Genomic DNA, 25,442 nt, shown 5'->3' on the forward strand with positions numbered 1-25,442 from the left:
GCATGTTCGGAACTTAGCTTTTATTCGGGGAACCCTCATTCTTAGAAAGTTCCATCCAAAAATGTCAGGAGGGGTAGGGTTACAGAGGACAGGTGAGTGTAATTTGACCCAAGGGGCTGCAGGATGGCACACCTGTGCCTGAAGATCTGTCCTCTACCTCCAGGACCCGGTCACTATGACAGTGATGGTTAGAGCCTCTCTGCTCACCAGAAAGAGAATGCAAATCATTCTTCTAGACCACCTCCCATACACTTCCCTAAAGTACACTAAGCCCTGGGTTTAATCCCCAGTACTAGGAGGAGGAGGGAGAATAGAGAGAGGCCCAGTTAATAAAACATAGGGATTTAATGCATATGCTGTTCAGTAGAATACTTTACAAAAGGAAGCATTAAGGTAAAGAACATATTTTATATTCCCATAACTTGACCCATCATTCCAGACTCAAAAGTCTCCTGAGTCAAACCTATTTTCCATATGGAGTCCTGGATTGGCCCTAAATTCATTCTTAGGATTGGGGGTAAAAAATTCCCCTTTATACCAGTATAAAGGGTATGAATGGATGATGTCCAAGCCTATGCCCTCTCTGTGAACATATTTTGATGCTATGCGAGAATGTCCACCCAATATCTCTAGATTTAGCACTCATTAGTCCTTCATGAGATCCCCAATGTATGACCTGTTTTCCTGCAATGGAAACATTTTCTGGATAAGGTGTAGCACCTTTTTAAAAAATGTTTATTTTTTAGTTGTAGTTGGACACAATACCTTTATTTTATTTATTTTCATGTGGTTTTGAGGATTGAACTCAGGGCCTCACACATGCTAGGCAAGCACTCTACCCCTGAGCCACAACCCCAGCCACAAGGTGTAACACATTTAATCCATTTTAACATTTTATGTGGAGTGTCCCTGTGATTATGGTGAAAGCATGGAAGTTTGTTTAATGAATATTTAATATTAACTTTTTTGCCCTGGGACGGCTAGGAAGTACCCATGTAGAGGGGCCTATGGGGCACTCGCTCTCCCTCTTTTCTCACAGAGATGGGTCCAATTCCCCCCTTTGCCAGTGTTATAGATCTCCGGAAGCAGTGCATGCCAGATTGGTTCTAAGGGCTGCACAGGTTGGGCTGGGACAAAGCCGGGCTGTGTAAGTACTGCGGTTGTGGGTGGTGCTGCCCCCACCCACGACGCCTCCAAAATGGCAGCATGCCTTCCAGGCCAGACAGCACCAAAGGCTTGCTCTCCCGCCCCCACAGTACCTCCCCCATCACCAAGCGGCTCCCCTTGTCCTATTTTCACCTCTCTGCCACTGAGGTTTATTATAAAATGGACATGTTTTCCCCCTCTCTCCCATGGTGAAGGTAGTCCAGAGAGTACTGGGAGTTCTGGTGGATGAGGGTGTCCTCCTGGGGGCTTGGGGAGTCCGCAGTTGCAGAGGGCTGGTTGGTGGCCTTAGACATGAGCTAGGCTCTTCCCTTGGACCCTTGGACCGCCCCAGCTACAGTGGCACTGCAGCCGCCCTTGGGGATCCTGAAGAGAATACTGAAGAGTGCCTTGTGGCTCTGGAGGCGGGGGTGTGGCAGCTGCCAGGAGTGACCCTAGATGGGGAACCCCAGGTGGGCGAAGGGACGGTATGGAGGTGGAGCTCCATCCCTGCCTTGCCCACCCCAGCCCCCCAGCCCCCCCCCCCCCCCCCAGGATATCCTCCTCCCCGCTTCCCCCATCCCTCCACCCCAGGGGAATCCATAAGTTGGGTTGGATTGCAGGGCCAGTCTCTTTTGCAGGGTCCAATCTGAGCTGCAGTTTCCATCTGGGTCCTATGTCCCCAGGTGCTGGCAGCTTAGAACTGGTGAAGACTCTTTAAAACAAAGCTTCGCCCCAGCAGCTGTGTTGAGAGGCAGGTGGGGGGGTGTAAGGCAGGCGGAGTTCAAAGTCAGCCTCAGCTAAAAGCGAGGGCGCTAAGCAACTCAGTGAGATCCTGTTTTTAAATAACATACAAAACAGGGCTGGGGATGTGACTCAGTGCTAGAGTGCCCCTAAATTCAATCCCTGGTACCCTCTGTCAGGTCTGAGGCGGTTACTGAGGAACAAAGAACCAAGGAGCCTTAGCATGGGAAAGAAACACCTGTCAATCAGCAGAGTCTTCTGGCCAATCCTGGATTTCATCCAGTTCCACCAACCAACTTTACCGGGATAAGGGACTCTAAAAACACCTTTTCCTGTCCCAAGCCCTTCCCTTCCTGCCATAAGTCCCATAAACTTCCAGTCCCATGGAGCTCCCATGGGTTTTCTCCTCTGACCCTTCTCCTCTTCACTCTGTCTGTCTGTTCAAGTTCTGCCCTGGAGCAACATCTCAAATAAAGCCTCATTCAGCGGCCTTTTAAAATCTATCTCCTTTGGTCAACCTCCATTGCTGGACCTCACACCCTCCCCTACCAAACAAAATAAAATAAAAACACAAAGCATTGAGAGGGCCTGCTGGGGGTGTTAACTCCATGTGATTTCTGCCCAGTCCTCTGAATGTCAAAGTGAAGAAATTCAGTGAAGCGTGGTTAAACGGAGGGAGTAACTATGATTCTCTTAAGGCCCTCAAATGCCTCCTCTTCTAATTAGTGATGAATGAATAGATGAAAAAGATTCCCACTTTCCCTATGTACTACCCAGCAAAACCACAGCCAAAGAAATGGGCTCTGCAGACCCAGTGAGGAAAGAACTATAGAAACAAAGAACCAGAAAGAAGCCCAGCTTGTCCCCCCCATGCTCCCCAAAGGGCTCTATTTTTTCTTCCTCAGCCAGAGCTGGAAGTCCAAAGAACAACAACAACAAAACAAACAAAAATAACAACAACAACAAAAACATGATGGCCAGCAGTGGAGAGAAGAGCACAGCCATGATAGAGCTTAAAGGAGCTTAAGGTGCCAGATCCCCTGGGTTGGTTTCTTTGGAACCTACAACAAAGAAACTAAAGAAACACCAATCCACCCTGCCCCCAAGGAAAAGAAAATGAACCACAGTAGATGCATTCCATTCTTCCCCCTTAATAGACTATCTAGTACCACAGATTTTGAACTCAGAGCTCTTCTGCTGAAAGGAAATGATAAAGTTTGGTTTAGTGACACAAGCCTGTCACTGGAGGAAAGATCACTTGTGAGGAATTTGTGACCCAACCACATAGAGACCCCAGTTTACAAACAAGCCAGCATGCCAGCTTAAAGTTCAAAGGAAGATCAGATTGTTTTTAATGACTTGAAGGCTTATTCTGTCATGTATTACTTTTCATCTCTGATCAGTTCTTGGGAGACCCAAAGTATCAGGAGGTGGGGGTGTGGTTATCACTTAATGGTAGAGTACTTGCCTAGCACATGTGAGGCACTGGGTTTGATTTTTTTTTTTTTTAAGCATGTAAAAATAAATAAGACAAAATTATTGTGTCCATGTGATAGTAGGAGCAAATGTGACTCCATTTTGTTTTATGATTTCATCCTGTAAAACAACCATGCCAAGTAGAAGAGCCATGACTGGGGCAAGATGTTCTTTTCCTTTTGCTATAGAAATCTTTAAGAACACAAAACTACCTAATGGGGTATTGTTTCTGTAACTAGGGTAATGGGGCTCTGTTTCTGTAACTGGGGTGACTGGGCTAACTGTGATTGGTTAGGCTTCCCTCCACTTGACTGCACTCTCCCACTTCTGTAACCTGGCTTGCTTGCATTGCCTAGACCCCTTGAACATCCCTTTGCGGTTTTCAGGCTTATAAGGAGTGCCCTTGCAATTGTTTGGGGCTGATCAGGAGAACAGCTTTATGTTCTGGTCAGCCGCCACCAGTGTGCTTCAATAAAGGCTTGATTTGATTATATGTGAGTGGTCTGGAAGTCAGTTTATGAAACCCTGGGAGGAAACTTTAACTATAACATCCATCTCTAACTAAAAATAAATAAATGAATAAATAAATAATTTAAGGTTTGAGGAGGTGGGAGATGGACCCTTAGAGTTGCATAAGAGGGAATGGGAAGGTAGCTCAGTGGTACAGCTACCTAAAATAGGCTAGACTTGCATGTCTGGTGGGTTCTGGTTTCAATTCATTCCATTACCAGGATGGATTAAAAAAAAAAGTTTTTGGTTTTTTTTTTTTTTGTTTGTTTTGTTTTGTTTTAAGCCTCCTAAGATTTTCAGTGTGGCTTGTGAGGACCACATAGCCCAGTTAGAGCTTTCTTTTACTAGAGGAGTTGAAGATAAAAATTAAGTAAGGAAGAATAAGCCTAAACTCTCAGTAAAATAGAGAGGGAGAAAAAGGGTGAGAAGTGAGTGAAAGAAAAAGAGAGAAAGTGAGAAACCAGCCTCTACCTCAGAGCAAAGCCTGTCCAAGGAAGGGGGTGTGACCTTGTCCTCTGTGATCCACAGAGCACTCCTTAGCACATACCCACCCTGTTGTTTATCTACAAATAACAGGAGAGATCTGTGGATCCAGGTGTCCCTGACTCAGTCAGGCTAGGTGAGGACCCACCCCTTGCACCCACCAATCAGCATGAGACAGGGAAAATACCTGGGATGTCAAATGACCCCCCAGTTGTTTATGGTGGTTGATAACATTTTAGGAAACCATGTATTTCAGCACATACTCCCCTTGTGGCTTAAACCAACCAGTTCAAATGAATCCCCCTATTATACTCACCAATCACCCTTACCCAACTTGTCCCTGCCAGTGAATGTGATAATCAATGTTAAGAGTTGTTCTTTGATTTTCCCGCAGTGTGTGATGATTTGGTAAGAGATGCTATGATATATGTGAAGTCCCTGCCTTCCCCAAGGAGTGTACAAAAGTGCTGCAAACCCTGGGCTCGGGGCCTCTCAGTATCACCAGTTGCTGTGTATGCGCGGAGGACCGAGCTAGCTCGCAATAAACACCTCTTTGCTGCTTACATCGATCTTGGTGTCTGGTGGTCTTTGGGGGTCCTGAATTTGAGCATAACAAGAGAAATTTCACAAACCACAAAAACCAGTCCACATCTTAGACTACCTCCTCAAAGTTAAGAGTATAATGCAGCTGGATGCTAGTCATCTCAGCAGCTCAGAAGTGTTGGTAGGAGGAATGGAACCCAGGGGCACTCAATCACTGACCCATATTTCCTGCCCTACTTTTTCTTTTTCTTTTTTTTTTTGGGGGGGGTGGGTGGTGTGGGGGGGTGGGTTACCAAGGATTGAACTCAGGGGCCTTGACCATGGAGCCACCTCCCCAGCCCTATTTTTGCATTTTATTAAGATAGGGAGCCGGGCACCTGTAACCCCAGGGACTCTGGAAGCTAAGACAGGAAGATGGCAATTTCAAAGCCAGCCTCAGCAAAACACGAGGCGCTAAGCAACTCAGTGACACCCTGTCTCTAAATAAAACACAGAATAGGGCCTGCTGGGCCTGAGTTCAATCCTTGGTTAAATCATTCCAAGAAGGAAGGAAGGAAGGAAGGAAGGAAGGAAGGAAGGAGGGAGGGAAGGAAGGAAGGAGGGAGGGAGGGAGGGAAGGAAGGAAGGAAGGCTCACATTCTTGTTAGATTGCTTTCCACCACTCTGTTATGTCCCTGCTTTTATGCTGTATTTATAAACAGTGTGTATTGAAATTGTAAACACCGCCCATTCCTACACTTTGCCCCTCCCCCACAGGAACATCCACTTTCTCCCTCTCTTCCTCCCTCCACCCATTTTCTGAAGGAATTACTCTGGGTTTCCTGGTTCAGGACACTGCTGTTCCCTTCTACATCCACCCCACCCTACCCTATCCCACCCTACATTCCAGCTGGATTGGATAGATGTGCCTGTCACCAATACAAAGAAAAAACAACAAAAAAATCTCCTACTCTCTGGCCTGTTCCCCTGGGACCAAACCCAACCCAACCTGGAAAAATGTGACAGCATATGTGCCATATGTCCCATTCCAGGCGGGGTTGAACAGGGCAGGTTAGGTGTCCAGGAGTAGTGGACTGGGAAGACCTTAGAGGGAGGGGCTTTGGTCTGGTGTGGGCATGAAGGCAGGGCATTGAGTACCTGCAGATTTGTTCTGGGATCCATGGAGGATTGACCTAATTTTATCTGCAGACTTACTTGGCACCTAGAGAATCCAGTCTGTGTTTCAAATTTCTGTTTTTATTTATTTAAACCTGGATTTTCATTTTTCCGAAGGAAAGAGTGGAAGAAAGAGAGGGATCTCATGGGAAGAATCTCTTGGATTCACTTCTTCTATTTTGTATTTTCTTTGAAGGTCCTTTAGAGATCCTCCAGTGTGGGAGGTACAGATGTGTCCTACTGCATGTTTGGCAGCTGTGGAGGAAAAAAAAAATCCCGATGCCTCCAACCTGGTCACATATCATGTGATGCCACATTTTTTTTTGAAGAAGAAGAAAGGAGAGCCGAATATTCTGGAACAGAACAATAAGAGCAGTCAAAAATCAGATCAGTGGAACAGTGTATTGAGTGTAGCACCCACGGCCCCAGCTACTCACAAGACATGCTGAGGCACGGGAAACACTTGGGCAACCTAGACAGACCTCACTTTTGAATAGGCAGGCAAAAAGAGAGTTTCCCATGGCAAAGAAAGAAAGGAGAGGAAAGCAAGAAATGTGCCCCACCCCATTAAGAAAGAAATAAAGATACCAAATAAAAGGGAAGAGAATGGAGAAGAGAGGAACCACAGTTAGTTCAAGATGTGTATGGGTTCCATCAGGAAAGTACAAATGGAGCTACCTGGGCAGGTGTGGTGGCATACATCCACAATTCTACCTGTAATCTCAGGGTGAGGTAGGAGGATGGCAAGTTTAATGCCAGCATCAGCGATTTAGGGATACCCTCTCTCAAAATAAATAAAAATGAAGAGGACTGGGGATGTGACCCAGTGGTCAGGCAACCCTGGGAAAGAAATGAAAAGAAAAGAAGGAAGGAAGGGGGAGAGAGGGAGGAACAGATAGGAAGGAGAGAGAGAGAGAGAGAGAGGGCCATATAAACACATAATCAGTCCCACACTACATAGTTCCCCACCATAAGCGACGATGCGGGTGGGAGATAAGAGTAGATTAAAAAAAAAAAAAAAAAAACACCTAAGCAAAAGTGAAGGGAGGGAGGGAGAGAGAAAGAAAGGAGAGAAAGAGGAGAGGGAGAGAGGAGAGACAGACAAGGAGACAGAGGAGATGAGTCCAGGGGAGAAGGGTAAGGAAGTATCTCCATAAGATATAAGAAAGGGAGGGAGGGAGGGAGGAAGGAAGGAAGGAAGGAAGGGGATACAGAAGTAGTTAAAAAAGGAAAAAACAACAAACACACAAAAGAAATACCCACGAGCGCCCCCTGTGGCTTTGAAGTTCCATCCCAAGTACTGCCCACCCTAAAAAGAAAGGTCCAGAGGCAGGAAAGTAATGATTTAATGTATCTGATTAAAAATGAATAAAAGGAAAGACAGTGGAAGGGATCCGAAATAATTATCCTATGTAAAAATAAGAATGGGAAATACTTGTACAATCATTCTAAATCAAGCTATAACTAAAAAGTACCTTTAAAAAATGAGTATGAAAAGACCTGGGAGAGGAGGGAGGGAAGAGAGAAAGAAAAAAAGATAGGAGGAGGAGAAGACAGACAGATGGTAAAGGAGAAGAAAAAGGAAGTTCAAGCCGGGACAGTTGGTGAACCTCTCTCCCAGGAGGAAAAATGTGCCCCAGAGCCTGGAGGGAAGAGGGGCACCTGCTCTGGCCAGGGCCCCTCTCTTCTTCCAGCCTCATTGGCTGGGAAGGCAAGGGCCAAGACATGGAGAACCCAGCTGTTCTCCTCCCGTCCCCAGACTTGGTCCCAGCCTGGGAATCTGCCAGGCCCCTCCAGGTGGGGACAGGGGTGCACCCCTCAAACACCAGCCAGGGGGACCAAGGGCAGTGTGTAAAGACAGTTGGAAGCGCTGGCAATGAGCACAGGCGGCAAAAGAGAGACAAAGTCAGACAGACAGACACACACACACACACACCCTTGTGTGGAGGGATAACTTTCAATAGATACCAGTGAGGGAGGTGCTCTGCTACCTACTAAATCCCTACACAGAAGCAGGTTTAGAGCCAGGTTCCCCACAAGCTTGCAAAGAATGACACTGGCGAGAGCAGCCGCATCCTGTTTGCAAGGAGGAAGGGCTCTCTGCAGCACCCTACACAGGTCCCCCATCATCAAGCATTCCCGGGTGCCTCCTTCCAGGCTACCAGCCCCACTCTGGCAGGGCAGGCAGGCTGTGGTGGCCACAGGAGCCGCAGGGGTGGGGGCGCACAAGTCAGTGGCCTGCAGGCAGCAGGAGCAGGGAAAGGAGACCAATGGTGACCAGGACACAGAGCGGTGCTTTCTCTAACATGCACTTCTCCCAGCAAGTGGCGCCCGAGGCCGGCCCTGGAGAAAAGCCTCAGAGGAATGACCTTCTGGGAGGGTAAGTGCAACTCCCAGGCGATTGTGTTCTGCAAGTCACATCAATTCTTGCAGCTAGCTGCATGTTTTGTGGATGCAGAAGCCAAGTGATCCACCGCAGAGTCGTTCTTTGTGTGTGGGGAGAGGCCGAAGGTCCCCACCACATCCCTTCCTGGCATGGCACTGGATCTTCCTCCTCTTGAGCGGGGAGGGAGAGCTTGTTTCCTGGATGGCCAGCAGACAAGGCATACAGAACAGAACCCAGTGGTGATGGGAAGGTTTCACGACGGTCCATGCCCGGCACCACAATCCAGCGGCCTGGAATGGCTCCACGGGCTCCCGGGTGTTCCCACCTCCCCATGGCGGGAAGCCGAACAAGCGACTGGAACTGAAGGGATGGTCAGGAATCTAGTGGAGTTGAGGTCAGCCCGGGCCCTTCCCCTGCAGTACTACCCGTTTGCTACAGGAAGACCCAGGCACAGTGGGCAGTGCGTCGGGCGGCCAGCGAGGTTCCACGTGGAACACCCGACAACCCTAACTGTGTCACGGGGATGGGGGCCTGTACCACCACCACCAAGTCACACCACACCCCCATCTCCCACTGACCCCCTCACGTATGCCACTGGACCCGGGGTTTGCACCCAGACTCTATGGCATGGGGAGGGCACCATAGCGGGGACAGCAAAGCCAGAGACAGCAGGAATGGATTGCCCCACACTAGGAGACAAGCTGGAACTGCCTGGCGGCTGTGGCTCGAGACTAGAACCGGCCGCGAGCCACTCACAGTGGGCGAGGGGCAACGGGTCCGCTACCTCGGCGTGTGATGGAGCGCCACCGCCGCTGCACACACATGAGGTACCGGGCCCTTGCGTCAGAGGCCTGGCCAGGCCCAGCTGGTCCCTCTCTCCACTGGGAAGGTGCAGGCCTAGGCTACAGTAGGTGAAAGAGCATGCGCAGGGGGCCAGCGAACTCCTTCCGGGAAGTCTTGCCTATGCACAACACCATCTCAAAATTAAAAATAACAATGACTGGGGATGTCGCTCAGTGGAATAATACCAAGTTTATTTATTTATTTTTTGGGGCGGGGATACCAGGGATTGAACCCAGGGGTACTTAACCACTGAACCACATACATCCCCAGGCTTTTCAATATTTTATTTAGAGACAGGGTCTTGTTAAGTTTCATAGGGCCTCATTAAGTCTCTGAGGCTGGCTTTGAACTCGTGATCCTCCTGCCTCAGCCTCCCAAGCCGCTGGGATAACAGGCTGCGCCACCAGGCCCAGTCCAAGTTTAATCTTCATTACAAACGAAAAGAAAATTAAGAAAACCAACTGCTTCTTAAAACCAGAATGACTTACCATACAGTCTCCAGGGATGAGCTAGAGAAATGAACTGAGGCACTGTTGCTTCAGACTGAAGGTAAGCTCACACTTTCAGTTGTTACTCAAAATTTTATACTAGCAGAAGGAATCTAACTGTTCCCAGGCTCCAAGCTGACTGCCAGATCACCAAAGCCTTAAATGTTAGCACAGGAAAAGGAAACACCTTTTGAAACTATGCCCCAAAGGAATGAAAACCCTAGACTCTAGGCGCCCGGCCCTCCCCCCACCCCCACCCCTTCCCCACAACAAATACACAAAAATAAAACCAGTTCCCTTTACTCAAGGTCAGCCTGGCAGGATTTCAGTCAGAAATGCATCTTCTTGCTAATCCGGCAAAATCTCCAATAAAGCCTTCCCTGTGTTTGAATTTCTTTTGGTCTCTCTCTCTCTCTCTTTTTTAATATATATGGACACAATATCTTTATTTTGTTTATTTATTTTTATTTGGTGCTGAGAATCGAACCCATAGCCTCACATGTGCGAGGCAAGTGTTTTGCCACTGAGCCCCAGCCCCAGCCCTGGGTCTCGTATTTTTCCTACCATTTCTGTACCCAAAGACCTGGCACAGTTAAGGAAGGAGAATCCCATCCCTCACTCAAGGCAAAAGAGGAGTTCTCATAGATAAAGATTCTCAATCCACCATAGATTCTCTCCTCTAGGAGAAAGGCAAGTATGCCGACTTCCAGAGAGCCAATCATGCTCATTGCCCAAGCCAGAACAGAACGGAAGGTGGAAGCACATATGCCACAATTGAAAAACTGATAAGTACACAGGACTGTGGTTAGAAATTCATCCTGAACCTGAACTCAGCTTCTCCAAGTACATTTGGGATGGACATTCTGGCATTTTCAAAATGGAGTTCCCAAGCTGAAAGACATGGAATTTGTCTTTATCTGAAAAATTTTCCCCAGACCCACAGATACACAGTTCATTCATTCAGGATCTTGTAGGACAGGACAGAAGCAAATTTGTCTTTGGGGAGCTCATGTTTTGCTTAGTGAGACAAACTATAGACCCAATAATATAATATTGTGGTCAGGACTTGGGAGTAAATAAATGGCAGAGTGATAGACATGGAGATTGGAGGGAATAGATAACAATATTTGTATTGAAGACTATGTCAACCTTTCCTAAGGTAACATTTAATAGAAGTTTATGAGAAAGAACTAAATAGAGAAAAAAATAAGCTAGATAGAAAAACACTTCCTTGGGGCAGATAGCATTGATGGCCCCAATTCTTAACTACAATATAACCACATCAATACACAGAAATGGCAGCACCCTCCTAACTTGGGCAGGACAAGCCTCCCTTTTTCTGCTTCTAATGCTAGGTTTGGCCAACGAAATATAGCCAATGCAAATTAATTAAAATCATTTTCTGTTCAAAAAAATTAAATAAGAGCCAGGTGTGGTGGCGCAGGCCTGTAATCCCAGCGGCTCGGGAGGCTGAGGCAGGAAGATAGTTTAAAGCCAGCCTCAGCCCCTGAGTTCAATCCCTGGTACACAAACCAACCAAACAAACATTAGTATTTAAAGTCAATGAGAATAGCAAGACTGTGGAACCAACCTAGATGCTCTTCAATAGACGAAAGGATAAAAAAAATGTGGCATTTATACACAATGGAGTATTACTCTGCATTAAAAAATGACAAAATCATAGAATTTGCAGGGAAATGGATGGCATTAGAGCAGATTATGCTAAGTGAAGCTAGCCAATCCCTAAAAAACAAATGCCAAATGTCTTCTTTGATATAAGGAGAGTAACTAAGAACAGAGTAGGGACTAAGAGCATGAGAAGAAGATTAACATTAAACTGGGATGAGAGGTGGGAGGGAAAGGGAGAGAGATGGGAAATTGCATGGAAATGGAAGGAGACCCTCAGGGTTATACAAAATTACATACAAGAGGAAGTGAGGGGAAAGGGGAAAATAATACAAGGGGGAGAAATGAATGACAGTAGAGGGGGTAGAGAGAGAAGAGGGGAGGGGAGGGGAGGGGGGATAGTAGAGGATAGGAAAGGCAGCAGAATACAACAGACACTAGTATGGCAATATGTAAATCAATGGATGTGTAACTGATGTGATTCTGCAATCTGTATATGGGGTAAAAATTGGAGTTCTTAACCCACTTGAATCAAAGTGTGAAATATGATATATCAAGAACTATGTAATGTTTTGAACAACCAACAATAAAAAATTAAAAAGAAAAAAGAAAGCACAAGACCTGAAAAAAAAAAATAAAGTCAATGAGAACAGAAGACTTAATTGTGCTTATACGGTATGTCGTGCCCTGTTAATTGCCTGTGATGTGCAATAAGAACCTCCCCCAGGATGGTAAAGAAGACTCTTGGGCTGCACTGAGGCTAACCCCAGCCTGAACAGCTTGTCCTGGGAAGCCCAACAACACTGCAGGAGTGGTGTTCTGAGGCATCTGTCAGAAGGACTACTGTGTCATGGGAAGACTTGCAGTCATACACATCAGTCCTACCGGAGAACAAAGGGAAGGTCAATGTGAATATGACACCAGAGAGGAGAGGCACAGTGGGTGCCATTGGAACCTGAGGAAGACCGTGGCTTATGACATATTTTCTACTTTGCATAAGCATGCCAAATCCTGGCAATTTACACTGGAGAAAAAGAGGCTTAGGATGAAGGCTTTCATGGTTCAAGGGTAGCCAGGCCAGGTATGGGCAAGCTCACTCTGCTGATTGTTCCTTTCACTACTGCCACTGCACCCAGAGAGCCTACTGGGGAAATATATTAGAATCACCATCTCTCTGGCCCTGGGGTTGAATTTAAAGCTTGTATACATGGCAGGTAGGACCAGGCCCTTCTGCCAGAGTCTACTGCATGTGGGTAAGAATATGCCTTTTTCTATTGACCTTGGCCATTGGCCCACTCCTGTGGGGTCCCTGAAAATGCCAGTGGACACTGTCCACCAGATTTTAGTGCAGAATAAGCACTAGGTGATCACTGGCCACGTGGCTTTGTCCTTCCACCTTTCTCTTGCTCACATGCCACACTCTTCATTAGCCCGAGGCTTCGATCTGTTCTCATCCATGTTGGCATTTTGGGTTCTCAATAAGTAATAGTGGTCTTAGCTGTCACGTTCATGGAAGCAAGTCCTGCTGTTACACTTCCACATGCACTGAGCATCCCCATACTGTATGCTGCCTCCTCACATCACCTCCACAATGCAGGTTTCATCAGCACCTATTTCCTCTCACTGATAAAAAATGCAGCAAGTGTTGGGGCTCAGAGTAGAGCTTAGGAACCCCTGAACTCAGCCCAAGCACTATAGCCAATTTCATCCTAAATACAAGGTTCCCAAAGATGAAAGTGATTAGCAGTGACAAGCTGGAACACAGTCACCCCCAGGACTTATAGTCTTGAGACCAGAACTGAGAGACCCATGAGAGAAATAATATAGGATCCCATGACAGCACTGGAGAGGGAAAGCCATCTTAGAAAAAAGTAGGCTGAATGAGCTGCCTCTTCACCAGTGATGGCAGGTTGGATGGATGGCCAGAAAGGTAGCAAAAGAAAAAAGATTTTAGGAAGAAAGGCAGGGTGGTCTGTCATTGGATGTTTACCCAGAACATCAAAAATTTTCTGCCCTATGTAGTGTCTATGACTGTGCACCGAACCCAAGGATGAGCTCTTCATTCCACCTGAAATCACCAAAGCTCAATGCCCAAGGAGGTATGCAGGTGATGTCTACTGAACGCATGAGTTAGTGTTCAGTAACTCATCTTCACCATGGAAGACTTTTGTGGCATTCGTAATCTGATTCTACAAAATGCTTAATTGAAATCCACATTATTTAAGTCTCATGTCTTAATATTTCAGTGTAATGAAAGGTTGGTCTGCCTCTCTCCCTCACACACACACAAATATACTTACAACCTACCATTGAAAGCCTAATGTATCTTCAGGCTTCCATGAAGTACATTTGACAAAGTCCCATTTCAGTGTTAACCATCAAGCTCCAGCTGCCAATCAAACTACAGGTCAGACAGGTAGAAGTCCTTGGGTTCTCAGAACCCAAGTCCGCAAGATCAGAGAACAATACAGACTCCCCACAAATTTCCTAAAAGACATGAGGTCAAGGCACAGTTGCAGGTGGAAAAGTGTTTCTCAGTGGAACTATTAGTTCATGTTCTGCCATCAGAGAACAGGGATACTTCCAGAAAGAATCACATGACAAGATTACATATATGTGTATATACGTATGCATATACACCTCAAAACCACATGTAAGCTGTAAATTACAGACACACACAATGTTTGTATTTGAATTATTTATTTAAAAATAAATGAGGGCTGGGGCTGTGGGTCAGTGGTAGAGTGGTCACCTGGCATGTGTGAGGCACTGGGTTTGATCCCTGGCACCAAATAAAATTAAAACAAATAAAAATAAAATAAAGGTATTACATCCTACAACTACATACTATATATGTATGTACTATATGTATATATATATATATATATATATATATATATATATATGTGTGTGTGTGTGTGTGTGTGTGTGTGTGTGTGTATACACACACAAATATTTGTACATTTTTTATATGTGTGTGTATTTATATATATCAAATAAAAATCATAAATGAAAAAGGGGATGGGGATGGGGATATAGCTCAGTTGGTAGAGTGCTTGCCTAGCATTCACAAGGCTCTGGCTGGGTTCAATCCCCAGCACCATCCCCCAAATAAATAAATAATAACAATAAAAATGAGCACACTTATAATCCCAGGAGCTCGACCTGGGAGGCTGAGGCAGGAAGATTTCAAGTTTAAAGCCAGCCTCAGCAACTTAGTACAGCCCTGAAAAACTTAGGAAGACCCTGTCTCAAAAGCCAAAAATATGCTGTGGATATGGCTCAGTGGTAAAGCACCCCAGGCTCAATCCCTGGTACCAAAATAAATAAATAAGAAGGAAAAAAGAGGAATAAACAAAGACACTGCTCAAAAACTACAATGTGTGGCATTTATCTGTATTTGATTCAAGCAAACTCTTAAACAGAAAGGTAAAAGAGTAAGTAAAGAGCAAATAATGAAACAGCTTTATCTTTTAGTGCTACATGTTGAAACTGTCAAACATGCAATCCAGAGGTAGTGATAACTACTGAAGTGTGTGCAGGGGCAGGTACGTGGAAACATATCTCACCATGCTTTCATGTATGTTTGAAAGTTTTGGTGATAAAAAAATAAAACAATAAACCTAGAGGCAGCTCAGGAGGCAGCAGTTTCTACAGAAGGATTGGTCCAGAACATTATGGGAGGGATGACTATTCCAGGATCCCAAGTAAAGCAGGATTGAGCATGGTCCAAGTAATGGATTTGTAGTCAGAAGGCCTGGGCCCTATCCTGATCTTATTCTTCCTAGCTGAGTGATGCCATACTGGTGACACATCCCATTGAAGCACAGTTCCTCATCTGTGCATGGGGACATTCCACCTAGTCCACGTATTTGAAATGTGCTGTGTACCACAAACACTGGTGTTATAGGTGCTGTCAGTAACATAAACTCCTGTGTAAGCCTACTGTGACTGAGAAGCTATGATTCAAGCATTGACAAGGAGTGTAGTTGGCTTGATTAGAAGAAATACCATTCAGCCACTCCTTAGAAACAGTGAACCTGGGAAAACAGCCCCTTTTCTAGGGAACATGGGAAAACTCCAAGGACACTGCAGATGATGTTTGTGGGGGAAGGTACAACTGTCTGGCTCTTGAAGGCAAAGATCAGCCAGACACCATTTGAGGCAATTAATTGACCTCTGCTCCGCACTGCTGACCAAGATGAGCCCCCATGAGATTTACACAGATTAATTTCAGCTGAGAAGCAAGCATAAGACACGCTTGTGAGACTTCCCCTTCTGAAGAAAATATTTATTTCACCCAAGGAAAAGGCACCATGAGCCCACAGCTCACCACCTTAGGCAGAGCACTGTGAACAGGCCAACAGAACCAACAGAGCTTTGAAGTCAGACTCTGGTATCTCCATCTAGGGTTCTCCACTGGGCAAGGAATGCCCCACTTGAGGATCTCATCATCAATTTCATCACCTCCACCACCTGCAGAGTGGTCCGGAGGATGGGACATGAAGATATGAGGGTGCTGGATCCATCCATAATATATAGAAGGTGCTCAAGAACAAAGCACTCCTTGTCACTAAGTGATTAGGTGTCAAGTACCTATTCCATGTATCATGGCAGGAGGTATATGATGATGTCACTCAGTCCTATTACTAGGGATGCTACTCTGAATTTCTTGTTTATGAGGCAAAGTAGACTTCTAGGCAGATACCATCATATCAGGAATAAAGAAGGTCCTTTAGGGAGAAAGGTGTCAATTCATAAGAGCACATAGTAATCTTCAACATTACGCTCCTAAAGAGTGCCAAATATATGAAGGAAAAAGCTAGTATAAACAAACAGGAAAAATAAACAATTATTGTTAGAGATCTCAACATTCCTCTCAATTTTCAGAACATTCCACCCAAACAGCAGGACAATTTTCCAATTTTCATTGGTTTCCAGGGTACCAGGAAGAATAATTGCTTTGAACTCTCAATCCTCCTGCCTCAGCCTCCCAAGCCATTGGGATTACAGGTGTGTGCCATCAGGCCCAGCTTGCAAAGAATACTTTTAAGACACAACCTTAGTCTGAGCCACAAAACAAGTACCAAAAAAACCAAAAGGATTTTAATTTACAAACTATGTTCTCTGATCACAATATAATACATTAGAAAGTAAAAATCAGGATATCACTGGAGAGCCTATGAACTTTAAGAATACAGAAATAAGGAAAGATTATGAACAGCTTTAGGCCTACAAATTCAACAACTTTGATAAAAGAGAAATGTGTCTACATTTCTTTTAAAAAACGAGAATTATTAAAGCTTTCATGAGAAAGAGAGAACCCAAAGTTGTCCAGCACAACTGTCTATATAGAAACATTCTATCAAAAAGCTCCTGCAAGGAGCAAGTGCGGCGGGACGCTCCGTGCGGTTGAGCGAGCGGGCGGAGTCCTGAAGGGTTGCGGGACCTGGGCACGATGAAACCCAAAGGGGAGCGGCCGACGGTCGGGGTTGCGTGCGATGGCTTCTCAGAGCTGGAGCTGCTGAAACTGCGCGCGGCGGAGCGCATCCACGAGGCGGCTGAGCGGCTGGGGGCCCTGAGCCAAGCCATCTGGAGCGAGCCTGAGCTGGCCTACGAGGAACACCGTGCCCACAGTGTGCTGACGGGCTTCTTCGAGCAGGAGCTGCCGGCCGCCTCCTAGGTGGTGCAGCCGCACTATCAGCTGCCGACCGCCTTTCGCGCAGAATGGGAGACACCGAGCGCCACGCGGTGCGCGCTGCACTTGGGCTTCCTCTGCGAGTATGACGCGCTGCCCGGCATCGGCCACGCCTGCGGTCACAACCTCATAGCCGAGGTTGGGGCGGCGGCCGCTCTGGGATTGAGGGGGGCCCTAGAGAGCCTCCCTGGGTGAAGATAAGTGTCCTGGGAACCCCTGCAGAAGAAGATGGTGGAGGCAAAATTGATCAAATTGAAGCAGGAGCTTTTAAAAACCTCGATGTTGTTTTCATGGCCCATCCATCCCAAGAAAATGCTGCTTATCTACCCGATGTGGCCGAACATGATGTGACTGTGAAATACTATGGAAAAGCATCTCATGCTGCTGCTTACCCCTGGGAAGGAGTCAATGCCTTAGATGCTGCTGTTCTTGCCTACAACAATTTGTCTGTGTTAAGACAGCAAATGAAACCAACCTGGAGAGTTCATGGTATAATAAAAAATGGTGGTGTAAAACCAAATATCATTCCCTCTTACTCTGAATTAATTTATTACTTCCGTGCACCCTCATTGAAAGAACTTCAAGTTTTGACCAAAAAGGCAGAAGATTGCTTCAGATCTGCAGCTTTGGCTACAGGGTGCACAGTAGAAATTAAAGGTGGAGCACATGATTATTACAATGTTCTACCCAACAAGAGCCTATGGAAAGCTTACATGGAGAATGGAGAAAAGCTGGGAATAGAGTTCATTTCAGAAGATACAATGCTGAATGACACTTCAGGATCTACCGATTTTGGAAATGTTTCTTTTGTGGTCCCTGGAATTCATCCATATTTTTACATTGGATCCAACGCCTTGAATCATACTGAAGAGTACACTAAAGCTGCAGGATCACAAGAAGCTCAGTTCTACACTTTGCGAACAGCCAAGGCTCTAGCAATGACTGCATTGGATGTTATTTTTAAACCAGAATTGCTGGAAAGAATTAGAGAGGACTTTAAATTGAAACTTCAGGAAGAACAATTTTTAAATACAGTAGAATAAAAAGGAGACTTAGGAGTTGTTTATGAATCATTAAGAAGTGATGATTTTTTTTCTTTAATCTTTTTTTTAATGAAGAGAACATGCTTGTTTTTAATCTTAAAGGAATCAAATTCTCCTTACCTGATATGTAAGAACAGGGTATGGTGAAAACATATTCACTCATATCTAAAATGAAATTTTTGGGTGAATCTATACTTGATGGAATTGTGATATTTCAGGAGTTGATAGGTGATACTGCTGCTTAAGATGGATGGTACATGATGTGTCAAAATAATATTGACAAAATCTGTATAATAATTTACAGATTTATATATTATATATTTTAAAAGGTCCAAGAGGTTTTAAACCTTATATACAGAATTGACACCCACGAAATGGTTTTGTGGTACAGAGTAGTAAACTTATTTAATGTAGTTTTAAAGTTCATGGTCTAAATTTAGGTAAAGTTTGTTTCAAATATTTCTGTTTTTGCTTCAAAAAATCTCTTCATTTATAATAAAAGTAGCTTTTAATTAGAAATGCTTACGGGTAACAACTAGAAACTCAGATACAAAGAATAACTTTTTTACCATTTGAAGAAAAATGAGAAGAATGTTCTAGTTTTTACACATGATCAACTCTGGGAAGTGGCATTAAAGTAATTGGTAATTCAATGTTACAGTAAGAGGGTAAATGTTGGATGGTCAGGATCGGACTCTTCCTTTAAGGCATTTGCATGGTAGCCCTGAGTGTTCTAGGAGAACTCCGGGAGGAGCATTGGCTGGCACCTACTCTGCTCTCTGGAATGTTCAGAATCCTGCACTGCCCCTCCAGCCAGCAGCCTGCTCAGGCTCCCACTCAGAAGCCAGCTTGCCCCACCTGGCTGCACTGAATTTTGAGCCTCCTTAAGCCTCCTGCTAGCCCAATATTTTAAAAAAATTATTACAGGTTTTCCATGATTCTTATTTTAGTGTGAATTTCTTGAACATGCTAAAAAGAATGTGTGAAAAAAATATTTGGTAAAACAGATATTTTAAGCTGTGAATGCAGTAAAGCTCCAATGTACTTTATTTTAAAGGAAGTCCTCAGCTTTGAACAAGCATTCCAGAAATGGAAGGGGAAGGAGAGAAAGTGTCCATTTGGCTTTTATGGTATAATAAGCAAGTCACTTGGGCCCTCTGAGCTATCAACTCACTTTTTGAAAAGTTAGATCTTCTACTTACAGTCTTTTGAACCCCTAATTCCTGCTGTAATTATTTAAAATTGCAAGAGAGGTGGTTGTGTTTGGGAGAGTTAGTAGTTGAGAATTGCGTTTCTTCTGTATAAGAGTCTGTGGGTTATGTGCCTGATTTTGGCATGTAGCTGCCTTCTTTTTTTTAAAACCTGCCAAGAATGGGTTTATGTTTTTTAAAGGGTTGCTAAACAAAACAAAACAGAGACTAAATAATATGACCTGCAAAACCTAAAAAAAAAAAAGCTCCTGCAAGATACAAATTGCTGTTAAAATAATTATAGCTATTAAAATAATTTGAATTGGCTGAAACATTCCCATTAAACCTAGGCTCAAGACAGTTCACTGGTGAACTCTAAAAAATTATTGTTTTAATTGGACTGAGAATTAAACCCAGAGCATGACACATGGTAGGGGGCAAGGGCTTCACCACTAGCTGTTCTTTTCTTTTTTAAAAAATTTTCCCTCCAGTACCAGGGATTGAACCCAGGGGCACATAACCACTGTTCCACATCCCCAGCCCTTTTTTCTTTATATGTATATTTTTAAGACCCAGAGTGTCGCTAAGTTGTGGAGCCTGGCTTTGAACTCCCATTCCTCATGCCTCAGCCTCCCAAGCTGCTGGGATTACAGCCCTAGCTGTTTTCATTTTTAGAAAAGTTCTCACTGGATTGCTGAGTTTGGCCTTGAATTTGCAATCCTCCGGTCATCCTCAGCCTCCTGAGTACCTGAGATTACAGACATGCACCCATGTGCCAATTTTTACCAAACATTTAAAAAAGAAATAATGATAAGTTTACACAAAATGTTGCAAAACTTGAAGATGCAGCAATATTTCTGTCCTCATCCTATGAGACCACTGGTATTTGAGTTTTTTAAAGGGAAAAAAGGCATCACAAAATTAAACTATAGACCAATATACCTCAAGAAGACATGCAAAACCTCTAAAATTTTTGATAAATTGATCATGGCCATATAAAATATGGACAATACATCATGACCAAGTGAGCATTATCCTAAAAACGTAAGGATGTATCAGCCTTTGAAATTCAATATTTCTTGTTTAGTTTGTTGATACATAATCACAATAATGGATAATCATCTTAATAGATGCCAAACAAAGCACTGGATATAATTCGATACCACTCACGATGAAAACTCATCACACTTTAAATAAAAGGAAAATACCAGAAGTTTTAGAAACTGCAATAAAGCAAAGTAAATAAAACCAGACTCTGAAGGAAAATATAAAGCTGTGTCCAGCACAACTGTCTATATAGAAACATTCTATCAAAAAGCTCCTACAAGATACAAATTGCTGTAATCTGATCATGGGATACAAGATCTACAGGAAGATCAACTGTATTCATTCAAGAAAACAGAAGGAGGGAAAGTAAAGACATGGAAAACATTCATTAGCCATTTTGAACATAGAAATGAAAACCTCAGTGAGAAATCAATCCACATCCACCAGAGTGACTGAAATAAAGACACTAAAAAAAAAACAAAAAAACAAAAAAAAAAAACAAATTTTGGCAAAAAGGCAGAGAAACTGGGTCACTTTACATATTGTTGTTGGAAATGTAAAGTTATAGAGCAACTTTAAAAATAGATTTGTCACTTTCTTAAACAATTACACATAGTCCCAAAAGTGGCTCTCCTTGGCATTTATGCTGGAAAAATAGAAACAGTTCCAAAATATCCCTAATCACATATGTCACAGCTTGATTCAAAAGCACCCACAAAACTAAAGACACCCCCAATGTACTTTCAGGGGTGGCCAATGAAGGGCTCCATGTCCACGCCATGGAACACCACGGAGTAATAACATGGACAAACGTACTGACAGATACAGCAACTTGCATGGAGATTGATGCTGGATGAACAGAGCTGATCCACAAAATTTTCACAATGTGTAGTTCATGAACACAATGTTGTTCAAATGAGAATATTATGGGTGGCCCCCATCTTCCTGAGTACCTGGAATTCCAGGCATGCAACACTGTGTACAGCTTTTAGAAACAATTTAAGGAGGAAATAATACTAGTTTACACAAAGTTTTATAGAAATCTAGAAAGGACAGAATGAGGAATGCTTATGATATAACCCTGTATCTTGACTGGTAATCTGCACATGAATCTGCACACATGATAAAGCTTCAGAAGCATTCACACATACCAGTATATGTAACACTGGTGAATCTGAGCAAGCTTAAGCTGCACTACCTGAAACCAACTTTCTGCTTGTGCCAGCATCCTATAGTTATGCAAGATGTTATACCATTAAGAGAAATTGAGTGAAATATGTATTTCTGGCCAAATGTGGTTGCACACCCTTGTAATCCCAGCAGCTTAGGAGTCTGAAGCAGGAGGATTCACAAATTCAAAGCTAGCCTCAGCAAAAGTGAGGCATGAAGAAACTCAGTAAGACTCTGTCTCTAAAAATAAATAAGTAAAATGAGCCCCCAAACAATGGAGGGGACTGGGCTTATGTAAGTTGTGGGTGATTTAGTGTGTGTGTCAAGTCTGGGCACTCAGGAATTTGAGTCCTTGAGCTGGCAGTATTAGTGGCCAGTACTGGCCAGTACCTCAGGAGAAGTTGTCTTGAAAGAGATTAGTGTTTCTAGAGACTGTCACTCCCAGTTTGAATGAGACACTTTCTCTCCACTTGTGGCCAGTGTTTAGGATTCATCTTGGGAGAGAAGAAAATCATCACTGTATGGCTTTCTGTAGAAATAGAAATATTTCTATTTCTCCTAGGCTTTACCATCTTTTTTTTTTTTTTGCAGTTCAAATCCAATAATGCCATTATCGAATGTTTGGAAATACTGGAACTTTAAGTCCACGTAAAACACATTTGAAACATTAAAAAAAACACTATAACATGATGATTTTTGTCTTTCATTCTATCTGTACTTCCTAAAATTCTAATAAGTAGAAGTTTATTTTACTGATGAAAGATTAAAACTTAAAATAAAAGGATAAATTCTGCAAATAAAGTTATACAAAAATATGAAAATCATTGTAAAAATTATTTTAAGTTCCTCTATATTTATAGTTCCTCTATATCATAGCAACAAATATCAGACGGTGATTTTTTTTTGGGGGGGGGGTAGTTCTAAGGATCACTTCCAGGGCCAATCACAACCCCAGCCCCCTTCAATTATTTTACTGTTAGTATTACTTATTTATTTATTCATTTACTTAGAGAAAGTGTCCAGCTAAATTCTCCAGGCTGGCTTTCATTTGTGCCTTCTTCCTCTTGAGTGTGTGGAATTACAGACATGGCTGTTTGCCTTCAGCAGTAATTGAACTTTTGAAATAGCACCATTTATGATAGACATAAAAAGGTTAAGTATTTATAAATAAGTTTCACAACCCATCAAAGAAACGTTCAGATAACAACCTGAGGGAGATTTAGAACAGTGTGGGCAGTAAGGCCAGGAGGCAAAGACGGAAGCCAGAGGCAAATCCAGACAGAGCACAATGAGGGTCCCCTAATAAGGCCAAATTCCTAGCTGACAAATGTGCCCATGGACACAAATGGGGAATCAGCAGAAAGACTAAAATAGATGTGTACACACGTGATTCCAATGAGCAAAAGTAAGGAGAGAGTAGAGGGAGAAAAGTTTGAAAAAGGAGGAAGGCCCAAAACCTATGAAAAAAACCAGTCAGTACTTTCCTTTAGGATTCCAGGTTGTGGTTCCAGGGTACCTTTTCTTCAGAGAAGTCTGTTATTTATTTACCTTTGCTCTTGCAAAAATCCTGCTGCTTTCTTACTATCCTTCTTTCCTGTTCAATTTTTTGCTGAGTGAAGAAAACTAATTCAATGGTAAAAATAAATAAATAGATAGATAGATAGAATTAAATGAAAATCAAAAGATTTTTGATGTCGGGAGCGGTGGCATATGCCTGTAATCCCAATGGCTTGGGAGACTGAGACAGGAGGATTGACAGTTCAAAGCCAGCCTCAGCAATGACGAGGCACTAAGCAACTCAGTGAGGCCCTGTCTCTAAATGAAATACAAAAGAGAGCTGGGAATGTGGCTCAGTGGTCAAGTGCCCCTGAGTTCAATCCCTGGTACCAAAACAAAAGAAAACAAAACTTTTGATATGAAATATTTAAGAGCTAGGGCTGTGGCTAAGTGGTAGAGCACTTGCCTAGTATTTATGAGTCACTGAGTTCAATCCTAAGCATCACATAAAAAATAAAATGAAGTTATTAAGATAGTATTTAAGGCCTACATCCTGAAAAACTATGCACAATAGTTAAAAGAAATTAAGAAAAGACCCAAATAAATTGATATATATATATATATATATATCAATTTATTTGGGTCTTTTCTTAATTTATATTATTATATTATTATACATATATATACGTATATATATATATATATATATATATATATACGTATATATATGTCATATATGAAAAGATTCACTATTTTTATAAATTTAAATTCTTCCTTATACTGAGTTATAAATTTATTGTAACTCCAAACATAGGCCTAGCAAGCTTTTTAAAAAAAATATATTTTTGTTGTAGATGGACACAATGTCTTTATTCTATTCACTTATTTTTATGTGGTGCTGAGGTTCGAACCCAGCGCCTCACACTTGCTAGGCACGCACTCTACCACTGAGCTACAACCACAGCCCCCACATTATGCCTTTCTTTCTGGACACTGAAAAGTTGAATCTAAAACGCAGTAAAAGAGCAAAAATACAAAAGAGTTAAAACAGATTTAAATGTGTTAAAACAGCAGAAAAGAAAAAAAAAGAATAGAAGAGTTAAAACAGATTTAAATATAAGAGTTAAAACAGCAGAAAAGAAAAAAAGTTGGAGAGGGCTGGGGTTTGGCTCAGTGGTAGAGTGCTTGTCTAGCATTTGTGAGGCACTGGGTTTCATTCTCAGCACCACATACCAATAAATAAACAAAATTTAAAAATTTTTACAATGTGGATCAGTTGCAAAGAAAGTGCTTGGCAGATTCTTAAAGTGTACACCAATCTCATGGTCAACATATTCCACTCCTGGGCATCAACCAAGAGAAACACAAACATGGTTCTACACAAAGACCACAGAGAAATGTCTGCAGCAAGTGTGTTAATGAGAGCTAAATCTCCATGTATATCAAAGGTGAATAAGTGAATGGATAAACAAATTTTTAATATATACAAAAGAAATTTTCAGTACTGAAATGGAAGGCATAGATACACACAACATGTGAAACTCAAAAATATGCTAGAAGATGGACAAGAACACATAGAATGTATGATTATATAACATATTAAAAGGCTGGGGTCATAGCTCAGTGGTAGATTGCTTGCCTATCATGTGTGAGGCACTGGGTTCAATTCTCAGCATTGCATATAAGTAAATTAATAATAAAATAAAGGTCCATTGACCACACACACACACACACACACACACACAAAGATTACAGTGAGAAAAGGCACAGCAGCAGTTTCATGCAAATAAGAGGGTAATAAAGGGGGAGCAGAAAAATTCTAGGTGGAATGGATATATTTATTATGATGGATGGCTGAAGGTTCTTCAGGGCACAACCTAAACCTGTCTGATTTATTATAAATCAATTATACCTCAACAAAGTGTAAGGAAAAAACCCTGCCAAGTCATGTAGTATAAGCTTAAATTAAAAAAAAAGGGTCCAAGGAACTAAAGGCTTGAGTAGGAAAAGGTAAACACAAGAACAAAATAAATATTTCCAAATAGTAAAACATATTTATATACAAACAAGCCACTGTGAGCAGTAGAACATGGTAAAAAGCAATGATATGCAGCAGCATTATCAAGACAGGTTGTGGGAAAACAAGAGTTGCTTCTAAGGGACCACAGATTCAAAGCTATTTTATTGTAATAGAAAAATGCTATTTGCCTTTTTAATTCTAATTCTCTCAAAAGTATAGTGTTGATTTTTCCACAGGTTACATGACACAGGTTGGACATAAAATATAGAAAGAGGGGAATCTGGCTTTTAATTAGCCAAACAGCAAGATTTTTAAAACTTTCCAACAACGCCACTTCTTCCCTTGATATTTTTTGTGATCAAAATATATTTTACTGGTGC

At 42.9% G+C, this 25,442-nt stretch overlaps 1 protein-coding gene and 1 pseudogene across 2 annotated transcripts in view; both read left to right on the top strand.

The window, feature by feature from the left end:
• The window catches only part of LOC139707300 (zinc finger protein 420-like), a 105,973-nt gene that overhangs the window by 17,353 nt on the left and 63,178 nt on the right, over positions 1-25,442 (top strand). Inside the window, exon 3 of one of the 2 annotated variants that reach the window (XR_011708962.1) lies at positions 4,751-4,919. The exons of the other annotated variant lie outside the window; for it this stretch is intronic. The gene's annotated coding sequence lies outside the window, so the exon portion shown is untranslated. Of the gene's footprint in view, positions 1-4,750; positions 4,920-25,442 lie in introns of those variants that run through there. 2 annotated transcript variants of the gene reach the window in all.
• On the top strand, positions 16,716-18,147 carry LOC139707301 (xaa-Arg dipeptidase pseudogene; annotated as a pseudogene).

This window comes from Marmota flaviventris, chromosome 1, assembly GCF_047511675.1.
Source record: "Marmota flaviventris isolate mMarFla1 chromosome 1, mMarFla1.hap1, whole genome shotgun sequence".
NCBI classification, from domain to species: domain Eukaryota; kingdom Metazoa; phylum Chordata; class Mammalia; order Rodentia; family Sciuridae; genus Marmota; species Marmota flaviventris.